Source organism: Stegodyphus dumicola, chromosome X2 (assembly GCF_044657685.1).
Source record: "Stegodyphus dumicola isolate Sdum_Otavi_A_Nest chromosome X2, ASM4465768v1".
Lineage (NCBI taxonomy): Eukaryota > Metazoa > Arthropoda > Arachnida > Araneae > Eresidae > Stegodyphus > Stegodyphus dumicola.
In genome coordinates, this window is record NC_140781.1 from 36,761,399 (window position 1) to 36,785,572 (window position 24,174).

General features: G+C 35.0%; 1 protein-coding gene and 1 long non-coding RNA gene across 3 annotated transcripts in view; one reads left to right on the forward strand and one right to left on the reverse strand.

Annotated features, from left to right (window-relative positions):
• Positions 1 to 24,174, reverse strand: part of LOC118185804 (uncharacterized) — an 83,839-nt gene that overhangs the window by 48,443 nt on the left and 11,222 nt on the right. The window contains exon 1 of one of the 2 annotated variants that reach the window (XR_004757647.2): positions 15,553 to 15,735. The exons of the other annotated variant lie outside the window; for it this stretch is intronic. This is a non-coding gene — a long non-coding RNA (uncharacterized LOC118185804). Of the gene's footprint in view, positions 1 to 15,552; positions 15,736 to 24,174 lie in introns of those variants that run through there. 2 annotated transcript variants of the gene reach the window in all.
• Positions 1 to 24,174, forward strand: part of LOC118196336 (neuralized-like protein 2) — a 191,550-nt gene that overhangs the window by 22,103 nt on the left and 145,273 nt on the right. The window lies entirely within an intron of this gene.

Below are 24,174 nucleotides of genomic sequence, written 5' to 3' on the forward strand. Positions count from 1 at the left end.
TATGAAATGCTTAGATTTCATAAAATTCTAAATTTCTCTTTTGTCAAAATATTTTAACAAATTAAAAAGGACTGGTGCCTTTATTTTGTCTGAAAATGGAAATGAAAATTTGTCTCGGTATTTTTTAATATTAAATGTCTCACTAGAAATGGTAAGAGCTTTCAAAGGAAATCTTAAAAAATCCTTTATTTTAAGAATTCTGACTAGATTAATAGTTTATTCAAAGCAGAAATGGTCAAAGGTTAGCATCTATATTTACGTCGCTTAAAGCTTTGACCTCTGATGACTTTAGAAGTATTTTAACCTTTCTTCAGTCGATAACATAATCTTCAGCGCAGAAGTTCAAAAGGTCTCGTGGGATATTTTTAGATATAATTGTGAAACTTCCCATAAATTACGACAAGCTCTTAATTTTATTCATAAGCAATCAACCCTTAATAAGCAATATCTTGCAAAGGCATAAACAAGCATCATCTTACACACAGGACTTCAGCTATCTCTCAAAATTCATAAAAGGTGAAATTTGTAAAAAAAAATGCTTATAATATGCAAAATTTTATCAAAAATTTAAATTTCTATTCTCCAGTCATGGAAGAACCTAGGAGCTTCCAACCTTAATGCTTTCATATGCTTTTATTTTATTTTATTTTTTTACGCATTTACACAAAGTTATTCATTTTCAGAATTAAGTTTCTTCAGTTTCTGAAAATTTCCTCAGACATACCGTTATACACTGACTACCAATAAGTATTTGGACACCTATGCAAATGACGATATCTGCGGTCCTAAGGTACGTCACGGACTCCGCCGGTATATATCGTGTAGGAAACAGCATCGGCTTTAGTCGCATGCAAGATGCCTCGCAGTTCGGAGCTCTCTGATTTCGAGAAAGGTATAATTATCGGGTATCACAAATGTGGCCGATCCTTAAGGGACATATCTAGCGATCTGAAGTACCCAAAATCGACAATGGCCTATGTGATTAAATAGTGGAAGGTGAGCGGTGATTGTCGGAATGTGCCCCGAGTCGGCAGACCAACGAAACTGGGAAATAGAGAAGAACCGCACCCAACCGACGATCCTCATCCGCGAGGAGTTTCAACAGGCATCCGGGAGTATTGTTTCAATGAATACCATCCGTAAGGAAGAACATCTGCTTGGTTTTCATGGTCATGCTGCTGCCTTTGATCACAAAGTCCAACCACGCTGCTCGGTTAATGTGGTGCAAAGCACATCGAAATTGGACCATAGATCAGTGGAAACGGGTTCTTTGGAGTGACGAATCAAGGTTCACCCTTTACCGTTCGGATGGCAGGGTCTGGGTCTGGCGTCTACCTGGACAACGTCTCCTGCCAGAATGCATTGTGCCAACAGTCAAGTTCGGCGGAGGTGGAATTATGGTCTGGGGGTGTTTCTCCTGGTATGGGTTGGGACCCTTGGTCCCCATTCATGGTAAGCTCAACTCCGATGCCTACTTCACTATTTTGGATGACAATGTGCTTCCTACGTTGTGGCAGTTTTACGGGTTGGACCCCTGTTACTTTCAGGACGACAATGCCAGTTGTCATGTTTCGACGTTAACCAAGGCTTGGTATGGTGCCAATGGAGTTCATCGAATGGACTGGCCTGCCCAGAGTCCAGACCTGAACCCTATCGAGAACCTCTGGGACGAGTTGCATCCTCGAATTCAGAAGTTCACTACCCGTGCAAAATCGGTGAAGGAACTTCTATGTCTTCTCCAAGCCGAGTGGGAAAAAATACCACTGGCTGTCATACAAAGACTTGTGGAAAGTATGTCCCGGAGGGTCCACGCTGTAATTACCTCTCGTGGAGGCTCTACCAACTATTGATTTTGAATAAAGTTAGTTTTTCTTTTCTATCATAGGTGTCCAAATACTTATTGGTAGTCAGTGTATTTAACATAAGCTAGAGCATATGTTATGTGGGTAGTAAATGCTCTAATTTCTGTAAAATATCGTCGTACGTCAGTACATATAGGTGTCCCCATACATTTTTCAGGTATGTCAATGTTTTTCAGATATATGAAAGCTTTCCCGGGATGCTTTATTTTTTGTATCAAGAAAAAAATAACCGCAAATTAACTTATAATTCTTTGGTTCATAAGCCTTTATTTAAACCTTATATTATAGTTCTAAACTGGAGAATCGGCGTTTTCTGCTGAGTTAAAATATTTAATACTATTTTGTAAACTACATTCAGTAATAAAATTTGGCTAAATAAATAACGCCGAGTATTTTTAAAAGTGCATTCAGTCAAAAAAAAAAGTGTTAAAATAATAAAATCAGAAATTAAGTCTTTTGCATGTTCGTCATATTTAAGTAAATCACAAAGATTAACTTTTTTAAAAGATAGGTAACATTACAAAAATTCAGGGAAGCACTAGCACTTCCAGTAGAGGATATTACATTTTATTATTTATTTTAATGAATTTAGGGGTACTGAAGACTCACACAAATTTAAATCAAATTTTACTTTCCCTTTATTAAATGTAAACAACTTTTCCTCCTCCTATCTCTCTAATTTTCTGTGCATTATCGAATTTTCCAAGTTAATTCTTTTGAATAGTCTATACTCAAGTATCAAACTATTATAGTTTAAAGTTCTGTATTTATAATCAGACACTTATAATTACTTTATTCTTCGCTTTTCCCCTCTATTGGTCTTTTTATGCAATATAAATTCGTGCCGCTTCCTCTTAAAATGTCCTCCACAAAGACATTCTTCCTTTTAGCAGATAGTCCATTACTGTGGCGTTTAAATAATTTTTATTTTCTGACACTACCTCTCACCCTATTAATTGTGTTTCAAACAAAGATTAAAGAAGATGAATTAAATCTCAAAATCATCTTTTATAGACTGCTCTTTGTACCACTATAGGAGTTATATGTTAACTTGACAAAAGTAGATTAAAATCATGTTTTATATTTATTTATCATTCAATAAAATAAAAACTGTTGGAATATAGGTGTCTTCATTTTCTCATAAATTACTAAATGCTACGAAAATTTAACGCTATTAAGAAAACAAGTAAAGGCAGTCTTTAAGTAAGTGGGTATTCAGTTACTGCAAAACAGACAGCGCCTATCTGCCTTACAAGATTAATGGCCAATTGTTTTAAGTAAGAATTAATTAATTAAGGTTTAATTTTGAAAAGCATGCGACGACTATGTGACAAGGTAAAATCACTACTCTGCTAGTCGGTTTTCTGGGATTTGAATCCAAAACAGTCAACCAACACTGTCTTATCCATTCGGTCATTCATAGGCTTCCCTGATCTACTTCTAGCCAGTATATATAAAACACGTAAGCACTACTAGTTCGACCCTAGGCTCGAATTTCCCTACTTTTACCAGTGCTTACCTTACCTTAGATTTCCGTTTAGGGCCTGTTTTTTGTAAAATTCTCAATTAAATATATCCTTTAGATGAGGTGAATTTGTCGAGAAAGACGTTTGGAGCACTTTAAAGTCCTCTACAGAGATATCTCCCCCTTTATTCAAATAGCCCTTTAGTTGCTTGGCCATAATCCAACCCAATCCAATCGATATCGTACGCCTTTCTTAGAAGAAATGCCTTCGCAGAAAACTTTCTACCCGCAACTGGCTCCTGTTTGTATCACACAGAAGAATTAACAAAAGCGTCCACCCAGCTAGCTTGTGCCTCCAGCAATCGAACATGTAATAAAACTCCCTTTTTTCCTAATGTTTTTAAACCACGGTTTGTTGGAAAAAAAAAAAAAAATTAAAACACTGAAGTAAATACTGACTTTTCGTAACTTCTATTTAAAACTATTACGGTTTTAAACCTCTCTAAATCTCCCTGCAATATTTAACATTTCATCCTTTTCAGCCATCATTTTAGGAAATTTCAAAATAATATTTGTAAAGTTTATTTCTAAAAGGCACCGTAAAGGTAAACCTCAAATCTGCCTCACCCTAAAGTAACTCTACGTTGCGGAAAAAGCATTCATTGAATGAATCTGTGTGGATGTATGTTACCTCGCAAATTCCAAATTTCATGCTTAAATCGTTAAGAGCGAAATATGTGAATGACACTAGGAAAAAAACATAACGCATGTACAATGCACTTACCATGAGCACGTACAAAAAGCTGGGATGATTCCCTATCAACAGGTGATCGTGAAAGGGTACCCTGGTTCATCAATACACAGCTGCTCATTGTCTAATTGTGTTTACGTTAATCCGGCATTAAACAGTAACATCGATGACAGCAATTTCGTGACTGATCCTGCATTGTATACGGATTTCGTTCGTGTTTCTGCGTTCTTCAACTTTCATGAAAGATAAAAGTCGCATGTTGCTCTAAAGCTCAAAAAAACGCGTCAGTCGCAAAATTTTGCTAAACGTTCGTTTCTATGAAAAACATCATACGTTCTTAATAATAAAACATGGCTTCTCATATTCTGTCTTTAGCAAGGTGAGAGCCGCCCAACCGGTATAGTGGTTAACGTCGCTGATGTCGTGCCGAAGGGTCCGGGTTCGAATCCCGGAAAAGGCATGGATGTTTGTAAATGTATAGTGTACGTGCGGCACACTAAATATGCGGGGCACTGTGTAATTCTAATATGGGGGGCACTTTAAACATGCGGCGAGCCGAAAGGTGGAGTGGGAGACCCTCGGACCCGTCCCCCCGGGGTGTTCTCCATCAAAATGGGGGGGGCGGAACTAAGCAAAATCATACTGTCGCCTGTAAGGTGCTCAAGGCTGTTGCCAACGACAGGCGTATCTTACGCTGCTGGCCAAGGTGATTTTCGTGGGCTTGGCTTAACTGTAGGTGAGACAATTGAACATTAGTAACAACAACAACACTGACTTACTGAGCAACTTCCAACCTAAGTTAGCCTAAGGGCAACAAATGGGATATGTTACTCAGAGGTAATATCTACTATCTGCTGGCCACAACCTTAGGTCGTGACTAAAACAGATCAGTCGGACATTAATTGTCAAAGTCAAAATTTCAAAGTTTACATTTGTACAAAATACAGAGTTATTTGGGTATATTGCATACGTTGAATATTTTCCAGAATAGTTAAGACAGGAATTGACAACTGCCTACAGTAAAAACATGGCAACAATAAATGCAAAACTTTTAAAGTAGAAGATCACAGTTAGATAAATGTCAGTAATGTAAAGTATTGTGCAGTTCATGCAAGATTCAAGTCATATGACTCAGAGGTACTGGAATTTGTACTAAATCATAGTAATAAAATCCAAAAGTTCAATCAAGAAGTTTGTTGTACAGTACAATTAACAGTTGTAACATAATTGTAACAATGAGTTAAAGAAGATCATAGCAGATATACACAATATTGAACAAACATTATGTTTCCATACTTGGTCATAAATGTGCCAGGAGAAATAACTATGAGTACAATTATATGTCAGTCTACACAAGAACAGATAGCATAATATTGAGAGACATGTATTCATGACGTTGAACGGAAGATTACTTCAGATACAACTAAGTACGTGCTGTGCATTTTATGCTGTTGCTTTTGAATGAAAAAATGCAATAACGTTTATAAGAAATCAGATGTTACAATTATTAAAAGTACAATTGTATTATTTAGTAGTTATGTCATTCCAGATATTCACTGGTTCATATAAGCCAAAACAAAATTTGATTATGTACAGATTCAAACAAGAATATTTAGCAGTAAGATAGAACATAGTGTAAATATCGAAAGTTCACCCCAGATATATGACGAGATTAAGGTGAGAAACGAACTCATCAAAAATATTCATAAATCCATGTGTCACGTTGACAGTACTGTCGAAACAGATCGCTTTAATGACTCGTGTTCCTGACGCAGCGCATCAGATATTAACTTTTAGCGCTGGATTAGAGCAAAAGTTATCCTCTAGCCCAGAGTTTCTTCTTAAACTGTGGGTCGCGACCCCTATGGAGGTAGCGGGACCTGCAGCAAGAGGTTGCCAAAAATTTTAGTTTTGGTTTAGCGAAAAGTTTTGGTATTCCTTTAACTTATTATAATAATTTTACATTTACCAAATAGTTTTACACAAAGTATCTGAAAATAGATAAAGATAAGACAATACAAACAAAGAAAAAACGAAAACGTTTCGATGCATTCTTTTTATAATATAAACGTTCATTTTACTTGATTTGCACAAGACGCTGTCATTTCGTCTGTTACTTATTTAACCCGTAACAGGGAAGTGAAAAAGTTGAACATAACAGGGGACGTGCGGTCTCAGAGACCGCGCATTATAATAAATTTTTTAAAATCGTCTAATTAAAATATCATCATGATATTTCACTTAGATGTTCTTTGAACATTTTACTCTGAAACGAAAATATGGTTGACACTTTAAAGTGAAATTAAAGTTTTCCCAGAAAATTTCCCCATAGCCTCAAATTTTTCTATGAAAATCATATGCTGCAATAAATTCTATAAAACTAAAAATAAGAATGCATCTATTTTGAATTAACTATTTTATCTATTAATTCAGAAATCAAACAACAAAAATCAGCGTTATATTTACAAAGTTTTCACAGGACTAGTTTCGATGGTTTTACCGAACCACCATCTTCAGCTGCAAAACTGCAAATGAACAAGCTAGGAAATAATGATTAGATAAGATAAGAAAGCCTGGACAAGAATAAGCAAGTGGCGCCATCTGTTGGTAAAACCAGAACTAAAACATAATTTCTTTAAAGGCCGAAGGCAAATTTGGATTGGAATTAGGATCGTTAACTAGAACAGAAAGATTTTTATGAATGTGAAATGCCTCTAGAAAATCCAGTTCTCCAATGGAAGATGTTTTTTGAATAATTTTGGCAGCAGAAAAACTGAAAGTGTGGTTTTCGGACCAACAATGTTGAGCAACAGAAGACTTCTGTGTTTCCTTTTTTCTAACATATGCCTCATGTTCCTTGACGCGAAATTTTAAGGCTCTCTTAGTTTGCCAATGTAAATTAAACCACACTGGCAAGGAATCCTATAAATACCCCAGGAATTCATATCCGGAATGGGGTCCTTGAGTATGGAACTCGGAATTTTATTGATGGGAGAATAAACAACCCGAAAGTTAAATTTCTGCAAAATATGTGCAACTTTATAGCTAATTGATGGAAAGAAGGGAATGACAACAGAATTTTTATAATCTCCTAAAACAAGATTGTGCCTTTTAGTGTGTTGAGATGAGAATTTTTTAACTGCTTGATTAATAATGTTGGGTGGAAAGCCCCTGTCAATAGCTGTTGCTTTTAAATACTTTAGTTCTTCATCAAGGGCTAGTTTGGAGGAGCAAACTTGAAGAGCACGGAAAACATAGGAATAAAATGAAGCTAACTTTTGTTTAGTCGGATGACATGATTTAAAGTGTGGTGGAAGGCAAACCGATGAAGGTTTATGGTTGTTAAGGAATATTCTTTGATATCGCCAAGAGATGGCGTTAGGAGTCCATCTATTGGCTTACTTGACCTTTCCCCTTCTGAACACGTGACTTGAAAAAATATTCTTCTTCTTGAAGGTAGAATTTCGATGCACTACGCAATAGAATTCGATTTAGATTTAAGCTGGAACTATTCAGTTCTTGCCTCTTGAGCATTAAATATTCGATTCAGGCATTTTAGCCTACATTGTATATATGTAAATATTAAGTTTAATTAAAATTTATGGAAAACCCTCCAGGCCATGCATCTCGTACTTTGGATTATGAGTGATTCGACTTTGATATAGAACTTTCGTTACATAATGGTGCATCGGCCCCAGAAAAGAATCTGATTAATTTGAAAATTTGTGTTTTTCGCCTTTTGGATTAGCTTTGTAAGCGAAGACTTCTCACGGTAAGTCTCCTTTGATAATTTATTAAAATGGAACAGAAGACACTAATTAAGAATCGAGCACATATACGTGCTTCTGTAACTCAAATTATTAAAAATGTAGATGAGTATTTAAAAGAAGAAAATCAAGAAGAGTTAGAAAATTGTTTGGAATTGTTAAATAGTAAAGAAACGGAACTACTTGATTTAAAAGAAAAAATACAAAATTTGATTGAAGATGAATCAAAATTAGATTCAGATATTAACACTTCTATGGAATATAACGATAAAATAATAATAGCGAAGTCTAAAATCAACCGTTATTTAAGGAAATACAATACTCAAAATATCAACACGAATTTAAATAATTCATCTACAGAAGTTGAAACCAAAAGACAGATTGAAGGCAATGTGAAATTGCCCAAACTGTTAATTCACAAATTTTCCGGAGATTATAACGATTGGATGAATTTTTGGAATCCGTTCAAGGTCACTATTCATGACAATGTTACACTTTCGAAGATAGAAAAATTTAATTATTTGAGAACTTATTTATGTGGAAACGCAGCATCAGCCATAGAAGGTCTCTCAATTTCAGAGGCTAATTATGACTCTGCTATAGACATTCTTAAAAATAGATTCGGCCAAAGTGACCTTATTATCAATACACACATTTCTAATCTCTTAAATTTAAATCCCGTTCAAAGTTCAAGTGAAGTGGCAAAATTGCGAAAACTTTATGATACAATTAACGTTCAAGTCAGAAGCCTTTTAGCATTCGGTGTGAAATCAGAAACATATTCCAACATGTTTATTCCAATTTTGATGAAAATTGTCCCGAACGATATAACTTTAGAATTTCATCGTACAAATACTGAAAATCCTTCAACCTATGATTTAAACAAATTTCTAGACTTTCTCCGATTAGAAATAGAATCGCGAGAAAAGATTAATTCGTTATCCTTTCCACGCAAGTCAAACCCGGAAATGAAAGGTATTAACAGATATCCACCGACGCCGAAACATAAACAAACTGTCACTACACATGAATTTATGGCAGCCGCGTCATCAAATCGAAACTGCATTTTTTGTTTTCAAAACCATGACTCAGAGTCCTGTTTATGCCTTACAGTTAATGAGAAGAGAGATATTTTGAAAAAACAAGCGCGTTGTCTGCTTTGTTTGGCCCCTAAACACAAAATCTCACAGTGCCGGCAACGCCAAACTAAAGTTTGTAAAATTTGCAAAGGTAAACATTCAGAAGCCATATGTTTTAAATCCACTTCGATAGTTAAAAATACACCAAGTGATAAAAAGGATAGTATATTAATTTCGAAAAATGATACACAAACTAAGGAACAGAAAGAAGAAATTGTTTCGGCCGTTTCACATAATGCAAATAATACAATTCTTTTACAGACTTGCACGATAAACGTTAAAACAGCTAAGGAAAAGGTATTTTCCAGACTTCTCTTGGATAGTGGAAGTATGAAAAGTTTTTGTGCTCGCGAGTTAGCGGACAGATTAAACCTCGAAGTCATAAGAAAAGAAAAATTGACTGTCTACACTTTTGAGAATACTTCTCCCATCCAAAAAAATTATGACGTAGTTAAATTAACTTTAGAACATAGAAGTTCTCCCGATTCTAGAATAGAAGTTGAATTATTAGTAACTGATCATATATCAGGTGCAGATATTCCACCTCCTAAATCAGAAGAAATTAAGCAAAACAGACAATTAAAAAATTTGCTGCTCGCAGATTTTCCCGACTGTAAAAAACCCATTGCCATTCTAATTGGTGCAGATTATTATTACAACATAGTAATGGGACACGTTAAATACTTAAGCAAAAATCTTGTTGCAGTGGAAACTATTTTCGGCTGGTGCCTACATGGACGAAAAGGTGATGATGATGTCTCTTTAGCTTTCAATGTAGTTGTAGGGGAAGATTTGATTTCCAAACAAATAACAAAGTTTTGGGACTTGGAAAACTCAGGACTTATTGATAAGAGGGAAAATTTCGATTCAACTGAAAATGAAGTAGTCGAATATTTCGAATCAGATATAACATATGAAAATTCTCGCTATAAAGTTAGATTGCCTTGGAAACATGACTCATCAAATCTAAATAATAATAGGGAAATCGCAGAACAAAGATTTCATCGACTTAGAAAACGATTTAAAAAAGATCCTAATCTATTTTCCGAATACAGGAATGTATTAAGAGATCAGTTAAAACAAAATATTATCGAACCAGTTTCAGAAATTTCAAATGAAGAGGATGTCGTGTTTTACTTGCCACATAGGGAAGTTATACGCGAGGATCGAGCTACAAGTAAATTACGTATTGTTTATGATGCATCATCGCATGCCCCAGGATCCATTTCTTTAAATGACTGTCTACATGTTGGGCCAAATTTATACCCTGAAATATTCGAAATATTGTTAAGATTTCGGTATAATTTAATAGCCTTCACCGCAGATATAAAACAAGCCTTTTTACAGATTCTCATACATGAAAAAGATCGAGACGCAACCAGGTTTCTGTTTTCCAATTTCCCTAATGATGAAACCATTTCTCCTGATATATATAGGTTCACTAGAGTTTTATTCGGAATAAATAGTAGTCCATTTCTATTAGCCGCTACCATTAAACATCATCTGAAAAAATATAATAAACTTTATCCTACAACGGTTAACTTTTTGAATGAGAACGTATATGTAGATGATGTGATTGGAAGCCAACCAACGATCAATGAAGCATTAACTACGAGTCTAGAATCGGTCCAAATATTTAAAGAAGCAAGCATGCAGCTTCACAAATGGCATAGTAACTCAATACAATTACATGAATTGTGGGTAAAAAAGGGTATCGTTCCAGATGAAAATCCTGAAGATTTTAATAGAGAAAATTTCCCATTTAAAGTCTTAGGTATGGCATGGGATAATTCAAAGGACTTACTATATTTTGATGTTCGGAACTTATTGTCTTTCACATCTAAACCAATAGAAACAAAACGATTTCTTCTACAAGTGTTGGGTCGGATATTCGATCCGATTGGAATTTTAGGACCTTTCACTGTTAGAATAAAGCGCTTAATACAGAAGATTTGGTTGTCACAAATAGATTGGGATGAACCGTTACCTGAAGATTTGTCCTCTGAATGGAGAAGGTGGTGTGAAGAGCTACCTCAAATGGCTGAATTCTCCATCTCTCGTTACCTTTTCATGCACTCGAACATTAATGTCGAAAATCTCGAACTACATTGCTTTTCAGATGCAAGTGTCAAAGCCTATGGTACAGTCGCATATTTACGTTTCACGACAGAAAATAAAGAATTCAAAACGGCCTTTGTCTCTTCTAAAAATAGGGTAGCCCCACTAAAATCCCTTACTTTACCGAGGTTAGAATTAATGGGAGCATTGTTATCAGTTAAGTTAGTCAGCAATATTCTGAAAGCACTGAAATTGAGAATTCCGTGCTATTTTTGGACAGACTCAACAATTACTTATTTTTGGATCCAGAAACAACCTGAAGCCTTCAAACCCTTTGTCAGGAATCGTGTCGAAGAAATACAAAAATTGAGTTCACCTCAAGATTGGCATTATTGCCCAGGTGTCGACAACCCTGCCGATCTCGTATCTCGGGGAACGAAGATTTCCAAGTTAATAAATGAGACCATTTGGACGCAAGGTCCCCAATGGCTTCAACTCCCTCACGAACTTTGGCCAAGATTAGATATTAAAGAAACAATAGATGAAAACAAGCTGGAATACCGAAAGAGATCCGGTGATATACATCAACTTGAATGTACAATCGAAAAAAGTGCAGATGATCTTTTCGACATATCAAAATATAGAAAATTAGAGAAGGTAAGAGTCACTGCTTGCACAACACGTTTCATTAAAAAATTAAGAAAAACTAGCGACATTCAAGGAACTCTCACAGCTGAAGAGTTACAAGAAGCAGAAAATTTCTGGATAAGATCAGAGCAAAAGAAGTTTTTTGCCGAAGAATATGAATCCCTCAAAGAAGGTAATTCGGTTGGAAAAAATTCTCCTTTGTATAATTTTCTTCCTTACATTGATGAAAAGGAAATCATGAGGTTGAGAGGAAGACTAGAATTTTCTGACTTCTCACTAGATAATAAACATCCAATAATCTTACCTAAAAATTCTCGACTAACGATTCTGATTGTATGCAAAGAACATGAGAAGATAATGCATGGAGGAATTGCTGCAACTTTAGCTAAAGTCAGATCACGCTTCTGGATTCCTAAAGGACGACAGTTAGTCAAAAAAGCATTAAAAGGTTGTATAATTTTCCAAAAATATTTAGCTAAACCAGCAGACCAGATGACAGCACCCTTACCAAAGGATAGAATCCAAGAATCGCCTCCATTTGCAGTCTGTGGAATTGATTTCGCCGTACCAGTTTACGTAAAGAGTTCTAAAAACATTCGAAAATCCTATATTGTTTTGTTCGTTTGTGCAGTAACCCGAGCTGTACACTTAGAACTTGTATCAGATATGTCAACAGAATCCTTTTTACTTGCATTTCGCAGATTTTTGAGCAGAAGAGGAAACTGCGTAATCATCTACTCTGACAACGCCAAGACCTTTAAGAGGGCAAAGAAAGAACTTGAGAATTTTTCAAAAGTTTTAAAAGATGACAAATTCAAGAATTTCATTGCCAAAGAAAGAATCCATTGGAAATTTATAATCGAACGAGCCCCATGGTGGGGAGGGTTTTATGAGAGACTTGTTAGATCTGTTAAAGAATGTTTAAGAAAAATCGTAGGAAAAGCATTGTTGACTTTCGAAGAAATGTCTACACTACTTGTCGAAGTGGAGTCAGTTCTTAATTCACGACCTCTAAGTTACGTTTACAACGACAATGACGAGCCGCAACCGTTGACTCCAATGCACTTCTTAAACATTGGACAAACTGATTTGAAGTATCCTTTGACCTTTGCTAGAATCATCGGTAGCGAAACGACAAGAAAAACGCTGTTGAAAAGAAAGCGTTATCAAGAATTGCTGTTAAAACAGTTGTGGTGGAAATGGAAGCAACAATATTTATTAGATCTTAGAACTGCCCATTTCTTGAAGAATCCGCAACTTCAACCAGAACTAAAAGTAGGAGATGATGTTTTAGTCGAAGGAGATAATAAAAACAAACTCTTATGGAAACTTGGTAGAATCATAAAAACTATTCCTGGACGTGATGGTAAAGTCCGATCATTCGAATTAAAAACTGGTAATGGGACTTTAAAACGTACTGTTCAACATCTATATCCTCTTGAACTTTAGATATTTTGAACTTTAACGATTTAGTTATGCTTTTTTTCTTTTTTGTCTATTAATGATTAAATTGAATATTATTAGTTAAGTTTGTTCAGTTAAGTGGAAAATATTTTAAAATTTAGTTCATTTATTAGTTATAACATTTATTATTTGATACCTGTATTGGAATTGAAGTGTTTGACTAATTAGTATATTTTAATATTTTTATAGAATAGTGATTTATGTACTTGATTGTATGTATAACTGAGTTAGATGAACTCTTGTCAGAGTTCAGGTGGGGAGTGTGTTAAGGAATATTCTTTGATATCGCCAAGAGATGGCGTTAGGAGTCCATCTATTGGCTTACTTGACCTTTCCCCTTCTGAACACGTGACTTGAAAAAATATTCTTCTTCTTGAAGGTAGAATTTCGATGCACTACGCAATAGAATTCGATTTAGATTTAAGCTGGAACTATTCAGTTCTTGCCTCTTGAGCATTAAATATTCGATTCAGGCATTTTAGCCTACATTGTATATATGTAAATATTAAGTTTAATTAAAATTTATGGAAAACTCTCCAGGCCATGCATCTCGTACTTTGGATTATGAGTGATTCGACTTTGATATAGAACTTTCGTTACACGGTAAACCGTAGTACTGAAGTTGGATGTGTTACGTGTGACCAGAATGTCGAGAAACGGAAGAGAATTGCAAGTCTCAAGTTCAAAAGTGAACTGAATAGCAGGATCAATAGAATTCATTGTTGAAAGAACTTTATTTAAATCATCTTTATTACCTTCAAACAGAGTAAAAGTATCGTCTACGTAGCGGAACCATGCCGGGAAGTTTAAAGTTTCAAACAATTTTGATTCATAATAATGCATGTAGATATCAGCCAGGATGGGACTGAGGGGGCTTCCCATGGCTAATCCCTCAGTTTGCTTGTAATATTTATTTTGGAAAACAAAATGTGTTTGTTTCAAACAGAGTTGAGTGAGAGAAATTAGCTCATCAATTTCGATGCAAGAGAAATGAAATTCGCGAAGTCTGGTTTCTAGACATCTTAATGCACCCTCCACTGGTACATTGGTGAATAATGATTTTACATCAGAAGAAACCATGAGTAAATTACTAGGAGAAATGTTTTTAACTTTTTTTACAAACTCTATTGAATTTCTTATGGTGTAAATGTTATTGTCTAATAGAGTTGAAAATCTAGAAACTAAATATTTAGCTAATGGATACGAGGCAGTACCTAAATTTGATACAATAGGGCGGAAAGGAATACCACTTTTATGAATTTTGGGAAGAGCATATAATCTGGCACAATTCGCAACAGATGGGATAACTGAATGTGTTAAGTTGGTTGAAATGATTTGCGAAGATTTGATCGCAGTTTTTATTTTTGACAAATCCGAAGGTGAAGGATCTTTAGGGATCGGATTATATGGTCCTTCGTTTAAGAGTTTAGTGACACCATCGATGTAAGTGTTCCTATCCATGACGACTATCTGGCCACCTTTGTCGGCCTTTGAAATAATAATATCCGGGTTAGAATGAATTTCACGCAATGTAGCTCTTTCTCTCGCAGTTAGATTTGGTTTCAAAGGTTTATTATTGAATTTCACATTATGAGCGATAAGATGCCTAATCATTTCTTTCTGTGAATCTGAAACTTTACTGAACTTGAAAGCTTTTTCGATAGGAGCTAAAATCTTTGGAATCGAGGGTTTACAGGTTTGTGAGAAGTTAAAATTATATTTTAGAATTCTCTCTTGTTCTTCTGAAAGCCTAACATTAGAAATATTAACTATTGGCTTGATGTTTACAATGGGAAGATTTTTTGAACTACTTGAACTGGAAGATTGTAAAAGAAGTTTTTCGAATTTAACTGCAAGGGTGTTTATATGACGGTTAACTGCATTCTCCGTTCTAGACCAAGACTTTTGTTCAAGGGCAGTGAATTTTGGATATGATTTAGCGAGTTCCAGATGAAGCTTATAGAGTTCACGTTCAATTTTGGACAATTGTTGACGTGTATCCCTTATGACGGACCGAAGTAAGGCAAGCTTGCAATTTAACAGAATTCTTGAAACGCGACTCGAAGGTTTTTGATTAGATTTGATTTGAATAAAATTGGGGATCAATTTTCTACATTTACATTTAAGTAAAAAGTCAAGATGATTCAGGAAAGTTTGCCGTTTCAGGCGTAATTTAGTGAAACGATTAACGGATGAAGGCATGATAAACAATACAGAAAATCAAACTAAATTAACTAAACAATAATAAAGCACACACAAAACAGCAGAAAAATCCCTCACTGAAATTAATAGAAAACAAAACGTTTGTAAGCAAAATGCATGAAATCAGACAAGCAAAGCACAATATCCAAATATACAAAATATAAACATAACTTGAAAATTGCAAAAAAGTACTTACCGAAACTCATGCAATCACAAAATGGCAGCCACACCACGTGCAAAAAAGAAAGCAAAAAGTAAGCCTGTTTGGGGCTTCTATAATTAAGACACAATAACACGCCGAATAAATACTAATTCAGAAATCAAACAACAAAAATCAGCGTTATATTTACAAAGTTTTCACAGGACTAGTTTCGATGGTTTTACCGAACCACCATCTTCAGCTGCAAAACCGCAAATGAACAAGATAGGAAATAATGATTAGATAAGATAAGAAAGCCTGGACAAGAATAAGCAAGTGGCGCCATCTGTTGGTAAAACCAGAACTAAAACATAATTTCTTTAAAGGCCGAAGGCAAATTTGGATTGGAATTAGGATCGTTAACTAGAACAGAAAGATTTTTATGAACTAAGAGAGCCTTAAAATTTCGCGTCAAGGAACATGAGGCATATGTTAGAAAAAAGGAAACACAGAAGTCTTCTGTTGCTCAACATTGTTGGTCCGAAAACCACACTTTCAGTTTTTCTGCTGCCAAAATTATTCAAAAAACATCTTCCATTGGAGAACTGGATTTTCTAGAGGCATTTCACATTCATAAAAATCTTTCTGTTCTAGTTAACGATCCTAATTCCAATCCAAATTTGCCTTCGGCCTTTAAAGAAATTATGTTTTAGTTCTGGTTTTACCAACAGATGGCGCCACTTGCTTATTCTTGTCCAGGCTTTCTTATCTTATCTAATCATTATTTCCTATCTTGTTCATTTGCGGTTTTGCAGCTGAAGATGGTGGTTCGGTAAAACCATCGAAACTAGTCCTGTGAAAACTTTGTAAATATAACGCTGATTTTTGTTGTTTGATTTCTGAATTAGTATTTATTCGGCGTGTTATTGTGTCTTAATTATTTTATCTATATTAGTTAATATTCAAAGCAAATTTTAACCGCAGAAAATTGTATGTAGCACAATACAGAAAAATTTTTGACAGTGCCTAAAATATCAGTATCTCACTGATTTTCTGATTGTAAACAGTTTAGTTTTCGTCTTCTTTAGCATATTCATTGCATAACTTTTGCGTGCATTCCAAAGAAACAGGGTCTTGGCAAGATAAACATAAATATACTGTCTTTCTTTTCTTGCTTGGGGGACACAGACGACATGTTTTCTTTGATTTTAATTTTGCTTCTTTTGTGCACTGCTCCACATCCTTAGACTCAGCTTCTTTTTCTAAAATCCGCTTTATCGTCAGGCGCAATTCTCGATTTATTCTTGGATTTTTCCCTCTCATGTGTAGAAGTGGTTGGACTAATTCTCTCGCTAATTCTTTCGAAAACACCATTCTGGTCATAACATGGTTTTGGTTATAACCTTGGTGCAAAATATATGCGTTTACTGTACTCATATCTACTAACCGGTAGAAAAGAGCCATAGGCCAACGCGTTGTTCTCCTACTACAGGAATGGTCAGAACATTTTTCATCTAAAGCATCAACACAACCTTTGGTTCTGTTATAAAAACCAATTATTTCAGGTGTCTGTGTTTCCGAGTCTGTTTCTATCGAATGATGCAATGATGACATCAAAACCACTGCTCGCCTTTTTTCGCAGAAATTTTCTTCACAGTCATCTTCTTCACTAAAATCACTTCCAACTTCATCTAGAATTTTTTTCAGTTCTTCTGCATAACGTGGATCAGAAGGATAAATGAATCTCCGCGGAACTTACTTCAGAGCCATGTGTTCACTACTGCCGAAAATTGTAACACTGAGAGGGAGGTGAGGTCTCACAGACCGCTCTAGAAGAATTTCAACAGATACACTTGCCAAAGCATTCTGATAAGAAGGGGTCAGAAAGAAGGTTACGAAACGTGAAGCTAGGGGAAGAATCCATTCACTTGGACAAAGCATGCAATAGGGGTGATGGGAGGAACATGTGGCGCGGTCCGTCAGACCGCACGTCCCCTGTTACGGGTTAAAATTTTCACATTGTTCTATGTCTTAAAATTATAAATTACGGTTAATGACCTAAAATTGCAATAGTACATTACAGTACAAGTGAAAAATTTGACAGTTTCACTCACCCGTGCGTCGGATTTGCGCAATGCTTATGTGATCCCATAAAATGTTCGTATATATTATGGGGTCCTGGGGTCGCGAAAAAATCTTCGTGATAAAAGGGGTCGCGACTGAAAAAAAGTTTAAGAATCCCTACTGTAGCCAATACTGCGTATTTCGTAAATTTACATGGCAGAAAAGATTACTTTTCCCGGGCCCCTTTTACGTGCATCATTCTGTACAAAATTCACATCTAAATTAAGAGTATTATCTACAGCACAGAAAATTCCCTAAAATCATCTTCATTACGAAATACCTCGAAATACTATTTTGTGATTTTGTTGATATCTCTATGAGATGCCCTACACAATCCTAGGATACTAAGAAATCACCGATATAATTCACAGATCATCGGTATATTTAATGCAGCATCGTGTTGTTTTTCTCTACATTTTGGAAAGAACTCGATGATACTTTTTAATTTAGTATGAAAAAAATAGGTAAACAACGGTTTTCAGATAGAGTCCTTTTTTCATAACAAATTTTGACAATTTTTTTTTCAACCTTTTGTTTTAAAAAAAAATTGAAAAATTACGAAGAATTCTTTTTTTCCTTATTAGTCTCCAAGCCATGTTTTTGGCAAAGAGCCATTTTAGTCTAATTTGAATAAAATATTCAAAACCAAATCAGTGTGAAGCAAACTATAACGAAATTTTTCAAAATTACGTGAAGACATTCACCCTGAGCAGGAACTGCATGATTAATAATGATGCTCTTACTAAAAGGTCATAAAAGTTATCTTAGTAGAACATTTATCTCCCCATTTACCCTAAATTACTTTCAACAGCAGATCATGTGCAAATATATACCACATATATTTCTGCAAAAGATATGTTATCTATTGAAATAAGTCCTGTAATCTAATCAATGTGACTTTCTGTTCATGCCCTACTCATTAGTTAGTTTATTTTTCGATGATGCCTTTTTGTCATCTAAAGTGCTATTACAGCTATCTGAATTTTGATTATCTGCATTAAGATGTTATCTGCATTTTGAATAATGAATATCTAGCATCATCAAAGGCACAGTGGACAAAATACTCCGCCGTTTCCCTGAGATAAAACGGTCGGCTCTTGCTGCATTTTTTCTAAGATTTAAAGTTAATTAATTATTAATAAATCTGATATTAAAATGCAAATTTTTTTGGACATAGCAATTTGAAGATTTATTTAAAGCAATATAGAAATATTTCAAATGAAATTTGAAGCTTCGGTAATGAGAGGAAAGGCTTTTGATCATATTTTTTAGATACCGTTCATCATACCTAATAATACGTCCTTAAGCCATTTTAATGCAATGTGTCTTCGCCGCCAATTTATTCTGAAAATTAAACTGCAAAGATCCTTTTCCTGGTTTTCAGAAATTTTTTCGAATCAGATTTTTAATTAATTTTAAATATTGCTTTTATCATCATTGTTAATATCACTTACTTATTGCTATTTATTAATTCTTCCCTTTTTTCTTTTATTCTAATTTTTCAGATTTGTTTATATTAATGCCATGAATAACTCGTGGTATACTTTGCTGAAAGCAAGGAGATAGAATTGAGTATGTAGATATCTGAAATCATATACAAATGCCTAAAATAACAAAACTAATCACCACTCTCCTTCTGAAAGTAAATTGATGTTACACATAAACTTTCAGAGACCGAATAGCAGCTTCTCATTTGTAATACATGTAAATCCAAATACCATAATGTAAAATCTAGCTTTCTTCGCTATCATACAGTTGAACTGATCTTACTAGGCAACCTGGCGATTTCTTGCACAAGCATGAATAATACCAGCACAGAAGAAGGGCAAAATAAACCCTTTTGTATTCGTCTAGCTCATAATACAAACGCACGTACTTAGTGTTCACAATAACACCGACGATTGGCAATGGAATTTAAGAATAATTTAACAGTAAATTTAAAGCTAAATAGTACTGCTGGACTAACAATTTAGATTAAGACTAACTAGGCTGGCCCAACAACCTACCTGGAGATAAGACTTATTAAATGGCCAAAAGGCGTGTCAGGAATTCAGAGTAACAGCAGCAAAGACAAAATAGTAACCTGCGCTAGCTAGCGAAATTAAGCTCTGAATAAACTTCAATTTTCGTCTGTTTTTATATTATTTTCACTTAACTATAAATTTCATCCTGGCGATGAACTGCGAGGGGGAAATGAGAGGTTCAGGAAACATACCAAACTTAAAATAATTTGTTATGCAAACTAAGGGAAGATCCGAAGTTAAAATCCCAGCATCGCTTTTTTTCATGCATCCTTCTGCAAATAAACATTTAATCGCGCTATAAGCATAGCACAAGACCTGATTTAAATTGATTATTTCTCAAAGCAACTCCTTGTAACTATGCAGGATTCATTTCAAAGGTCAGCCAACAGCTGAAGTCGCGTTGCACCCTTTTATATAAATTTTGTCTTCGTCTAGTCTTAATAGACCGGAACCCGAAGGTTGAACAGAAAAGGAGCTAGCTTCTAATGAATTGTCCTCCAGATGGGATCTTTAGCTCCATGTGCTGTTAATTATTGAGATCGGAAATCGGCTTTGTGTAATGGCTACTTAAGAAATAGACTTGAATGACGCAACCTTGATGAAATCTTCAATGACATTATTCGTCTAGCTAAGCAATCTTACTTAATTTAGCTTTGATATCTCATGTTTGGAGAGAAACATGTCCTGGCTAGCTCAAAGAACGCTTGAAAGATTTCCAAAAGAATTCTTATTTTAATTTGGATGTCACAGCAATGATCTGAGATGGAAATCGAACCCAGAATCTCCTGCTCCGTACAATTAAACTTATCCAATGAATTATCGAAGAGAGCAAATGGATTTTAATAATTTCTTACTTAAGAATGAAACTTTATTGGGTAGATTTTGATGACATAATGTGTTGACATTAGTAAACGTGCTGACTGGCGGCATTCTGTACGAGCCTTCAAGACTTTTGTACTGTAGCCATAGATGGATTACCATTAAGCAAAATAAGCACGTGCTGGGACTGAGAAAAGGGGGCACCACAAAGATTTTCCATTGCCAGTTTTGTCATTGAATGTATGATGCAGTTAAGGGGTATCAGAAACCCCTATACCGACAATGTTAAATTGGCCATTTTCGATGTACCTTTTCTCAAAATCTGCTGTAGATACAAGCTTGAAATTTTTCCTGTAATTAAAGTATAATCTGATTATACTGAAATGAGCTTTTGAAACATTTTTGAATTTTAGAGTAAATTACAGAATATTTTGTTAGGCATGGTAAAATTTAGCACTTTTCTCACACAAAAAAAATGAAACATTTTTTTTTCTAAGTTTATTACAAAAAGCTCATTTCAGTAAATATTAGGAAACTTATAAATCAGCCATAAAAAGTTTAGATACCTGTGAGCAGTAGTTCCTGAGAAAAGGTACATTGAGTATAAAAAAATCACGTTCGGAGAAAAACGCGTTTTCATGTAAAAAACCTCATTGATCAAAGCAGTAGATGACAAATGATAAAAGTGTAGAGAATTTGAAAATGCAAAAGTCCGAAATCACAATTTTTTGAAGATTTTGGGGTTCCAACACACCTTAAACCACGCCTGGCAAAGAGACGGAATGAGGGAAAGAACTGGCATATTTGTATGTGAAGGCATCAAAATCTTTTAAGGATTTAAAACATCTAAAATTCTCAGTCCAGCCCTTACCATAGCAAAACATAGAAAGAAACCCTGAAACTACTTGTAAATTTATTAATTTATTTGCCATCGTTAAAAACTGAGTTTACTAGATCATCTGCAATAAAGTTGGCAGTTCCACATCAAAATTAAAACTCTCAGATTAATATAATTGCCTGTTTTTAAATTCATTATTATTTACATAGTCATTTTGCAGTTTTTGCCTCAAAAGTATTTTGCTTTAAATTTGCAGTGCTTTAAAACTTTACGATCGATACTTTTGACATTAGAAGTCTGCAGTTTAATCTTTCCGCCTTCAATTCGTGACTCAAGTTAAATTTCCAGAGCATTTATCATTCAGGCTATCTAACAATTATTGCCGATTCCAAGAGCATGATTTACACTAGACTTCGACGCATTCCACTTTCGCTCAATTCGCACATTTTTAAAAAATTCAGTATTTTAAAGATTTTTGTCGATGTTGCAAAAATTTTTCACTTCCTGCAGTATCTCCTACGAAGCACGGTACCTCGTGCTCACGCATACGTTGCCTGTTAGAGCAGCGAAACTTCTTGGTACCGTCGTGACGTCTCTAGGGTTCCGAGACGAAATCGGCGGGACCGAACTATCAAACTGGTTTTAAGCTTACGTTAGATACGTGTCGATGCGTTGGGTGTTTTGCTAATTTATTTGTTTATGTTTAAATAATACGCCCTTATCAGATTATAAACATGACTGAGAAACCGCAATGTTGATACGAGCGAAAATATATTAAGGACTCTTAAAGCTCATACGATTGAGATAAAAGAGGGAATTAATTAGACATTCTGAAAGCAGTGAATCTTTTGCTTCATTCGGCCGATTATGTTTAGACCAACTAGTATCAGAGTGGTTAAGACTGCTGAATGTTGGTAATTCGCTCTAGCTTAGGTTCACACCTAGACGAACGGGCTGCTTACATGGTTGGTTTTCGTGGTTCTCCCCATGTCTAACGTGAATAAAAGCAAGTTTCCCTTAGAGAGTCATCCACGAAAGTTATCCCTCCTCTTAGGTTGATAGTCCTCGTGTCTTTGCCATATTCAAATAACCTTACCTAACCTACAGTATGCTTTATTTCGGAAAACAAGAATAAAATTAAGGAATACCTTCAAAATTGCGGAAATTTATCTTCAAAGGTTTCCCACCCCCCAAAAAACAAGATACAGCATAGTGATGGATGAAATGGAAATATCTTAGTCATCATGGATTGATTTTTAACATCAAAACAATGTCCTTATGAGTTTTTCAATTATTTATGCTAAAACTGTCCAGAGGCGTTATGCTAAAGCTGTCCAGAGGGTTATCAGTGCCCTCCCACACCTGTTTGCCAAGAATTAAAAACATTCCATTCTAAGCTTCATAACTCCAATTCGCCCCCGGAAACAGAGGTTCCCCCTTGCCCCCTCACCTAGCTACGCCACTGAAGGCTTTTAGTCTGCATGAAGATTGCAAGACTAGATTAAAAGAAAATTCTAATATGGCATTTCAAGCAAGTAATAAGTAGTTCGAGAAATTTAAAATGAGGCTTTCTTTACGTAATATTAAATCTATTGGAGAATCAGTTGATGCAGATAAAAATTCTGCAGAAAATTTATTTCCTCGTCGTTATTATAGATGGAGTTATTATAGATGGAGATTATTCTCTCAGCCAAATATTCTATGTAGACGAGACGGATTTATTTTGGAAAGAAATGCCTAGTCGTACATTCTCATCGAAGGAAGAATCAGTTGCCCCTAGACATAACCTTCTAAAAACCATTGTTTCTTGGTGGAAACTTAACTGGCGCCTTAAAACTGAAGCCAATGTTAGTTTACCAAACAGAAAATTCTAGAGCATTGAAAGCGAAAGAAAAAGAATTGCTCACAATCATTTAGAAGTCGAATAAAAAAGCCTGGATTACTGCTTAAATATTTAAAGATTGGCTCACTTTTCATTTCATGCCGACAGTTAAGCAATAGTGTAAAGATAAAAATTTGTAATTTAAAGTATTATTAATCTTAGACAATGCTTCAGGACACAAAAAATCGCTGCAGAATTTATACCCGAAAATCATTGTTATACATCTTCTTCCCAATACTACTTGCATCATACAACCATGAACAAATTACATTCAAACAACATTTTATGAGGACAATAATGAATCAGGTTACCAAGGCAATTAGCAGGAAAGGTGGCTCTACATTGAGAGATTTCTGAAAGAAGTATAGAACGCAGTAAACGGGCTTAAATAAAATAGTCAACAAGGAAAGATTCCTGGAAACAATTATGTTCACAAACGATGTGTAATTGCATACATTCTAACGGTACTCCTAAAACTCTGAGCAAGTAAAGGCAGGAATGTAACGTGTCTAAAAGGGAAGATGCGTTCGGAGATTTTAGTTTCAGTTCGCAGTTTTCCCACTGAGTTTCGGTTTTGGCTATTACGCAAGAATCGGTATTGGCTGTTACGCAAGAATCATATGACATGGATTAATATTTGAAATGACGCAGTTTAGAGCGATTTTTTGTAAAGCATTTACTATTTTTTACGACAGAAAAGGGAAGTAACCAAATTAAAATAGAGAGTTAAGGGACTATTACAAATTAAAATTAAAAATCTTGCTTTACATGTTTTTAAACTTACACTCACATACACACACACACACACACATATATATATATATATAAATAAACCAAATTTTGTTATGTCACTGACGGACAAAATTTAACAAAATTTGGCGAAATGTTGTCTTTAGAAAACATAATAGATAACATAAATTCTTTCCCAACATTTGACATTAAGAATTGAATCTATTTGTCCGTGCTTTTACAATTAAGAGTCAAAAACATGA